We start from the raw sequence: 8441 nt of genomic DNA on the forward strand, positions 1-8441 counted from the left end.
AAACTAGGTGAACCGGTTGAATAAAAAATTGATGATTTGATCGATTTAACTATCGATCTGATTTTGGAAACATTGAGGAGAACAAACACCACACCTATTTGAAAATATTGCAATGGCAATTTGCCATTACTCAACCTTTGTATGGTATAAATAAATAAGGGGATAAATTTTAAAATTAGAAGTAAACTTTGATTCAATGTGTTATTCAATATTTAAACTTTGATTTGGTGAAATTTAACATATTAAATTTTGGTTGCGTTTTAAATGTATACATGAAACTTTGATTTTGATTTTATTTTACAAATTTAAAGAAATAAGTACATCAATTTATTTTTATATTAGATAAATATAATTATTTGCATATGCAACATATAAACTTAAATTGACATTATATGAATAATTTTGTCACTAATTTGTGAAAAGTTGAATCAAATCAAAGTTTTATGTATAAAATTGAACAAACCAAAGTGCATGTATGATATTGCATTTTAGATCAAAGTTCATGTGTAGTTTTGAGATTTATCTCATAAATAAAATATGGGTTGGGCTTTTATTTTATCATTTATACACAAATGAGACAAATATACATATATAGATAAAGACTCGTGGAAAAATGATAGGTGCTAAAAGTAACATGTTTTAGTCTCATGCTTAATGCATTTTTGGGTGATTATTCGATGTTAATGGTGAATTTTATGTTCATAATCCTTTAAATCCATGTTTTTATACTTAGGAGAGCATTTGGGAGCAAAAGGAGTAAAAAAGAGCGAAAACCGAAAAATCAGAGCAAGATATATGAGCCACATGGGTTGACCACTTCCACACTACCATGTAACAGATCATGTCAATTTCACAAATTTGGACTCTAAACTACGAGAAAACGCGATTTTTAAGTTTTCTGGTAATTTTAAGACGTATATATGACAAAAATAAGAAGATATGAGAGGGTTGTCACAGAATAGTCAAGAAAATAACTCGAAAAACACCATTAAAGCTGATTTTGAAGCAGATTTCCATCGAGATTGAAGATTCCCAGTTGATTTCTCAAGAGATTATAATGAGTTTCTTTATTTCTTTCGGATATACTGTATCTTAGATGTTTTTACTTTCAAGCATGAACTAATTTTCTAAATACCTAAGGGAGACAAACCCTATGATGGATACTTGGATATTGTTCTCAATTATGTGTTTGATAAGTCGTAATTTATACATATTTTTATCCTATGCTTAGCGCATTTTTGGATGAATTATCATTAGATTTGTGGAATTTGATGCTCTTGATCCTTTAATTTCATGTTTTATACTTAAATGAGCATACGAGAGTAAAAAGAGTGAGAAACGGGCCAAAAACGGAGAAAATGGGTTAACATGGGAAATCAACACGGCCTGGACTTCCTTACACGGGTAGACCACATGCTTGTGTCCTTTTAGCAGACTCTAACACGACCTGGACTTCCTCAGACGGGTATACCACACGCTCGTGCCTATTCAACAGACTTTAACACTGTTTGAAGCACTTGCACATGGGCGTGGCATACGGCCGTGTCCCTGTCTAGCCCAAGTCTAGTTCTATTCGGAAAAGTGCACTTTTGAGGGTTTGGAAACATGCTAAAGCCTATATTAACACCCTAGGAGAGGAGGAGAAAAACACACAGAGTAGGAGGTAAGAAATTACTCGAAGAAAGCCGATTGTTCCATCTCAGAAGTCGGATTCTCCTTCAAGACTGAAGATCTCCCTTCAATTTCCTTCAGGGGTTTTTGGGTTTTCTTTATGTTTTGTTATCATTATTCTTCTGAGATGTTTTCTTTTACACATATGAACTAAATCCCCTAAATACCTCAGGGGAATGAAACCTAAGACGGATCTTGTTACTATTTTCTGAATTGTATGATAAATACTTGATTTGTTCTTAATTATGTGTTCTTAATTCTTGTTTTAATATTCCAGGATATTGATTCAAGTATTGATGTGCTTATTCAGAGGAGCAAAAGTCCCTGTTTAAGAGTAGATCTAGCATAATTAAGCGGAGTTGATTGCACCCCTAGACATAGGGCAACATAAATCTGCCAGATTAGGGTCAAACCTAATAAGGGAATCCATAGATCAAGTTAATGTAACATTAGGGGTTTTAATTAGAAAGAGATTTCAATTAATCAACCTAGGGTTAGACGTTGTTAGTATCGAGAGATAATAATATAAATTAGAGATTTCTACGGATCGAGTCAAGTGAATAAATCATCTGATTCAGAGTCAAATAACAAGTGAAGTCTAGTGGATTTTTCCTTGGGTATTGTCTAAATCAATCAGTTTTCCCTAAAGTATTTCCCCAATTTACTTCCGTGCATTCTTAGTTTAGTTAATTAGTTTAGATAAAGCAAATTCCCTTATTTTTAGTCTAGATAATAAAAAGAAGGTTAACACTAGTACTTTTAGTTCCTGTGGGTTCGACATTCCGGTCTTGCTATAAGTTATACTACTGTTCGATAGGTATGCTTGCCTTTATCGTGATAATAGTTAGTTTTCAAGTACGATCAATCATAAATATAAAACTTATCACGCACATCAGTGTTCTTAATTCTTAGTTTGATATTTCTAGATTATTGATCCATGTCCCAAAATTTGAGTTTTATTTTTCTAAGTCATGTCGTTGAATTTGTGTTTGCTTCTGTGGTTCTGTGTTTTATATGCTCACTTGAGATCTAAGGTTCGAGCTGCTTAAATTTTGGAGTTTTGTTAAGTTCCTTACTTGAACCCTTAGTTTAAATTCATTGTTTAAATTTAATTCGGTGACTTTTTGTGACAAGAATGAGCCTGTTGGTTAATTGGTTAAGCATATGCCTATTCTTTGATTCCATGTTCAAGTCATGGTGTATGCGACAAGGATTATATTTTTGCACTCTTCTACAAAAAAAAAAAAGAATTTAAATGCTCATTCCATTTACTGTTAACTTAGAAGTTTTTCCTTTTCCTTTTCCTTTTTCTTTTTATTTCTTATTCCTTTTCAGAGACTTGTTTTTCTTTTTGTGATTACGTTCTTAGTAAATTTTCTTTTTGGTTATGTCTGTCTTGTACAATTGCTGCATCGGATTGTGTCTTGTTTGTTCTGGTAGGCTTTAAGGTAAGTTGCATTGTTAGTCTTTGTCGTACTGCATTATTGTGTGATTTAGGATTTTCCCAAAATCTCAAAGATTGTTAATCTTGTTATGCGTTGTATTCTGGTTTGCCAGAGGAGACTCAAGAGACATCTGATGCCTCCCGTTTTACTTAGGAATTGAGTGTGCATTGGGATTCCATGGTAAGTAGACTCTCACTCGTTTCGTGTAGAGAGTTGAAGGTTTCGACAAAATTTGATCGTCAATGCTTGTGTGTTTTGCAAATGTAATGTTGAAGTGAGTGTTTGGAACTTATTTTAGGTTTGGAATTGCAATTGAGTGCTTCTACAATATCGAGAAACAAGTAGGTATCGAAACCTATTCCTTTTTTTGTGTTTTCCTCTATTAGAAATGGGGCTGTCGATGGTACATGGGTTACCACATGGGCTTGTGTGTAGCCCGTGTGGATCACACGATCATGTAAGAGCTTGTGTAGTGAACTGTGTAACTCTTTGAATTCAAATTTGAGGTCACACGAGTACATCACACAGGTGTGTATTTGACTGTGTGTAAGAAGTAAGGTGCAAGGGTCACATCAGCCAGATACACGAGCGTGTGTCGAGGTAATGTAACTCATTAAGTTAAGATTCAGAGTCACATTGGCAAGCCACACGGGCGTGTGTCCATACTGTGTGACTCACTAAGTTAGGATTGGAGTCATACGGGCAAGCCCCATGGGCATATGTCCAAGTCATGTAACTCCCTGAATTCAGATTTGGATTCACATCGGTAGGGGACACGGGCATGTGCCGAGCTGTGTGTAGTACACAAGCTAGTACATGGGCATGTGCCCAGGTCGTGTGACTTATTGATTTGTTAAATAGGGCACACAGGTGACCACACGGTCATGTGTCAGGCCGTGTGGAGTGAGACAGGCCATCCTTCGGGCGTGTGAGCCCAAATCACCATTTTTGATAATGTTGTAATTATTATTTAGGGCGAGTGTAGATTACCAGTAAGATAGGTATCACTGTCTTGAACTGTATGATCTACTTTTTTGTGACTATAGACTGATTTCACTTATCAAACCACCAAAGATATTGTCTGATTTGGAAGTAAAACTGTAAACACTGCGATGTGTTACATCGACAATATGAGGTGTGTAGAGATGGATGAGTATTATATACCTATTGGTGTGTAGGGTGGGTAGAGATGGTGTGTAGTGGATGGAATAGGAAATTGCATTTGAATTTGTACTGTATGACATATGCACCTAATTGTATCTGTGTTGTACGTGTATGTAACAGCCCGTTTTTAGGGTTAATTAGAATAGTGATTTCGGGACCACAATTCTAAAGTCAAAACATTTATTTTATTATTTTATTAAAGTTTACAGTATGATAGAATGATTGTGTGAAAATTTTGTAGAGAAATTTTAATGTTTAAATGCTTAATTTGAGAAAAATGACTAAATCGCGTAAAATACAAAGGTGCATTCTATATGTTAAATATGTTTAATTGCTATGGTTTATTAAACCAAAGGTCCTTATGTTGATATTAGACCATTGATAATGGATTTTTTCATAAATGGACATTTATTAAAGTGTTTTAATGAATTAATAGTAAGTTTAAAATAGTAATTTGGTTATTAATAAATAAATAAACAAAACAAAAGCCATTTCATCTTTAATTTCTCTTCATCTTAACCAAATAAAAAAAGAGAATAAAGCCATGGGAGAACATTAGGGTTCAGCACACTTTTGGCTTGATTAAGGTATGGTTTGAGCTCGATTTTTAATGATTTCTATGTTTTTGAGATTGTTGCTTTGTGTTCTAGCTAGCCCATGCCTAAATTTTTGAATTCGTCAATGATTTTGTGAAGTGACATTGATGATTTCTTGAGCTTTTGAATGTTTGATAATGGAAAATGATTATTTGTTGATAGATTTAAATGTTTTGTAAAGTGATTTTTGACAAAAATCTCAAAAAGGGATTTAATTATGAAAAGTGTAAATTGAGTGGTTGAAATGTGAAATAAATGTGAAATATGGGCTGCTATGGGTACTATGGTAATTCGGCTAAGCATGTGTTTTGTTAAATTTTGTGAATTTGGTGTATTTGTGAAATAGGGACTAAATTGTAAAAATGTGGAACTTTAGGGGCTAAAGTGTAAAAATGCCCAAATATGTGTTTGTGGACCGAATTGGATTTGATGAATAAATGAGTTAATTTTGAATGTATATAGATCAATAATGAAAAAAATCGAATTTAGATCGGGGAAAATCAAAGGTTATCAAATAGTCGATTCAATCCGTTTATCCCGAATACCAAGTAAGTTCATATGCAAATAAATGTCTTTAAATTGAATTATACATGTTTAATTGTCATTGAATTGTTATGAATGTTTAACGAATACTCACACACAAGCATCGATAGAGTTACGGCATCTGAAAGTCCTGTATGAACCTTAAGAATAGTATAGGGTACGAATGTCATGACATTAGGTTACCAAGATGTGATTACATGTAAGACCATGTCTGGGACATTGGCATTGTATTGTGATTACGTGTAAGACCATGTTTGTGACATTGGCATCGTTGATCGATTACATGTAAGACCTTTTCTAGGACAGTGGCAATGATATGTGATGACATGTAAAACCATATCTGGGATATGGCATTGTACGAGCTATATGTGATTGCCGAGTATCTTTAATGATTTTGAAAGGTTCAACGGGCAAAGTCAAGTCGAGAAAGAATGTGTGAATGAGTTAACTGACTTAGGTACTGTAATATCTCGAATTAGGGCCTAATCAGAATAGTGGTTTCGCCATAAATCTGAGATAGAAATAATTATTTTATAATTATTTTGAGGTTTATGATATGATTGCATGATTGTGTGAAAATTTCGTGATGAAATTCTATGCCTAAAGTGCTTAAATTGAAAGTAGGGACTAAATCGAATAAGTTGCAAAACTTGCATTCTAGAAGTTTTTAGTATGAAATTGTTTTGGAATATTAATGAGGAGGTCTTAAATAGCAATTTGACCAATTTTAAGTTCATGGACAAAATTAGGACATGGAAGGAATTTTTGGAAAGTTTAGTAGTAAGGGTATTTTGGTCATTTAGTTATTAAAATGAATTAAAAACAAAATTAAAAGCCAATTTTTGTCCATCTTCTTCATTAGGCCGAAATTTCAAGGGTTCTCCATAGCTAGGGTTTGTTTCAAGCTTCCAAGCTCCATAGTAAGTGATTCCAAGCCCCGTTTTTAATGATTTTTACGTTTTTGAGATCCCGGTAACTCGATAAAGCTTATGTTAGCAATAATTTAACCTAGGGTTTATATTTGGAAAAATACCCATAGGTGAAATTTGTGTATTTTGATGTTTTATGATAGAATATGAAGTTTTAAATTATGTTAGACAACTTGTACTACTCGATTTTAAGCAAAAACGAGTAAAAGGGCTTAATCGGTAAAAATACCTAATAGTCACAAGTACATGTTAGAGTGAGAATTTGATGTTTCCATAGAAGAGAAAAGTGATCAGCATGTTGTAAAACATAAGAATAAGGAATAAAGTTTAATCCCGAATCTAGGGGAAAAATGTAAATATGCAAAAGTTTAGGGGTAAAATTGTAATTTTGCCAAAATTTGAGTTAAGGATTAATTTGATAATGTGAGTATTAAATAAGCTAAATGTGTTATTTTAGATCAAGAAAGACGTGGAATCGACCTCAATCGAGGAAAAGAAAAGATTGTGGACTAAATTGCAAAATCTTTGTATTTTGGTGCCAAGGTAAGTTCATGTGTAAATAATGTAGCATAATGGTTATTTTTAAGTTATTGATGTTAATTATATGTTATGCTGAATTTTATTATGAAATGTATGCTTTGTGGTTAATCTCAAATAATATGTAAATTATGTGAACTACTTGTTAAATATAATTGTTACCGAGTATTGATTTCGGCATTCTACGGAAGACGGCAAGGATAAGTGTTCGAGGAAAAAGCCCGTTTGAACCTTAGGAATAGATTAGGATACAAGTGACATGTCACTAGGATGGTTGAGCATCCGAACTCGTTGAGTTGAGTCCGAGTTCACTTATGGATGCGAATGTCCGAACTCGTTGAGTTGAGTCCGAGTTCGTGAGATGTAACTAGGCATCCGAACTCGTTGAGTTGAGTCCGAGTTCACTTATAGATGCAAATGCCCGAGCTCGTTGAGTTGAGTCCGAGTTCGCTTATGGGCGGGTTACATGATTGCTTGATTGCATATATGGCATTTATGTGCAAGTTATCCATGTATCCGAATTATATTCCGATGTGTTCAACGGGTAAAGTTCTACTCAAATGGAGGAATATTCGAGATGTAAAGAGATGTATTGGTAAGTATGTGAAATGGATATTTTGGACAGGTATTTATTTAACCCTCGGGTTGAGTATTGATACAACCACGATAAGGTAATAAGATGATGAAAAATGATTAAAAATGTGATATGTGTTTTAGTGATACATGCTAATGTTGATTGGTATGACTGTTTGTTATGTTACTTATTATTTGCATATGAACTTACTAAGCATTTATGCTTACTCCCTCCTTCTTACTCATTGTAGTTTTGGACAAGCCAGCTCAGGGGTCGGGATAGGTCGAAGGCTCAGTCACACTATCCGGAAGACTTTTGGTAATGGCTTGTAAATTTAAGTATGGCATGTATAGCAATATACCTTTTTTGTGTAAATGATCTTATGGGATGGTGATGGAATGGTTGAGGAAATGCTTGATAATGATAAATTATGAAAATAGTTAGTTTAGATTATATTTGATGTTAAGGAAAATTATTAAGATACTTAGTGCATAAAAACTCATAAAAGGGATGAAATTTGCCATAAACAGAATAATGCAGCAACACTGACTGGAGTTTAAAAATTTACGAAAAATCATAGAAATTGAACTTGGTGATGGACTACATATCAAATTGAAGATTATTATGTCTAGTTTCACATGAAACAAATGAAACAGGTAAAGGAATTATATGTTACAAGATATTTGAATTTTAGTGAAACAGGGTCATAGCAGTTTCTGAATCCCCTGTTCCAACTTTAAAAATTCACCATAAATTTTAAAGATATAATTAGGTAGTGTATTTTATATTCTCAGAATCCTTATTGAGTCTAGTTTTAGGAGAAATAAACCTCATATTCATATGGATTGTTTACAGAGAGAAATGTGGTTTGTAGTTAACAGATGTCAGACCAGTCAAGTCCTGAAACAGGGGTAACTTTAACTAATAAACTGTACCAATTGGCCCAATAAAAAATTATAGAAAAAATTTAGTAGATAGGTAT

The sequence above is a fragment of the Gossypium hirsutum genome, chromosome A06 (genome assembly GCF_007990345.1).
Source record: "Gossypium hirsutum isolate 1008001.06 chromosome A06, Gossypium_hirsutum_v2.1, whole genome shotgun sequence".
Classification (NCBI taxonomy): Eukaryota; Viridiplantae; Streptophyta; class Magnoliopsida; order Malvales; family Malvaceae; genus Gossypium; species Gossypium hirsutum.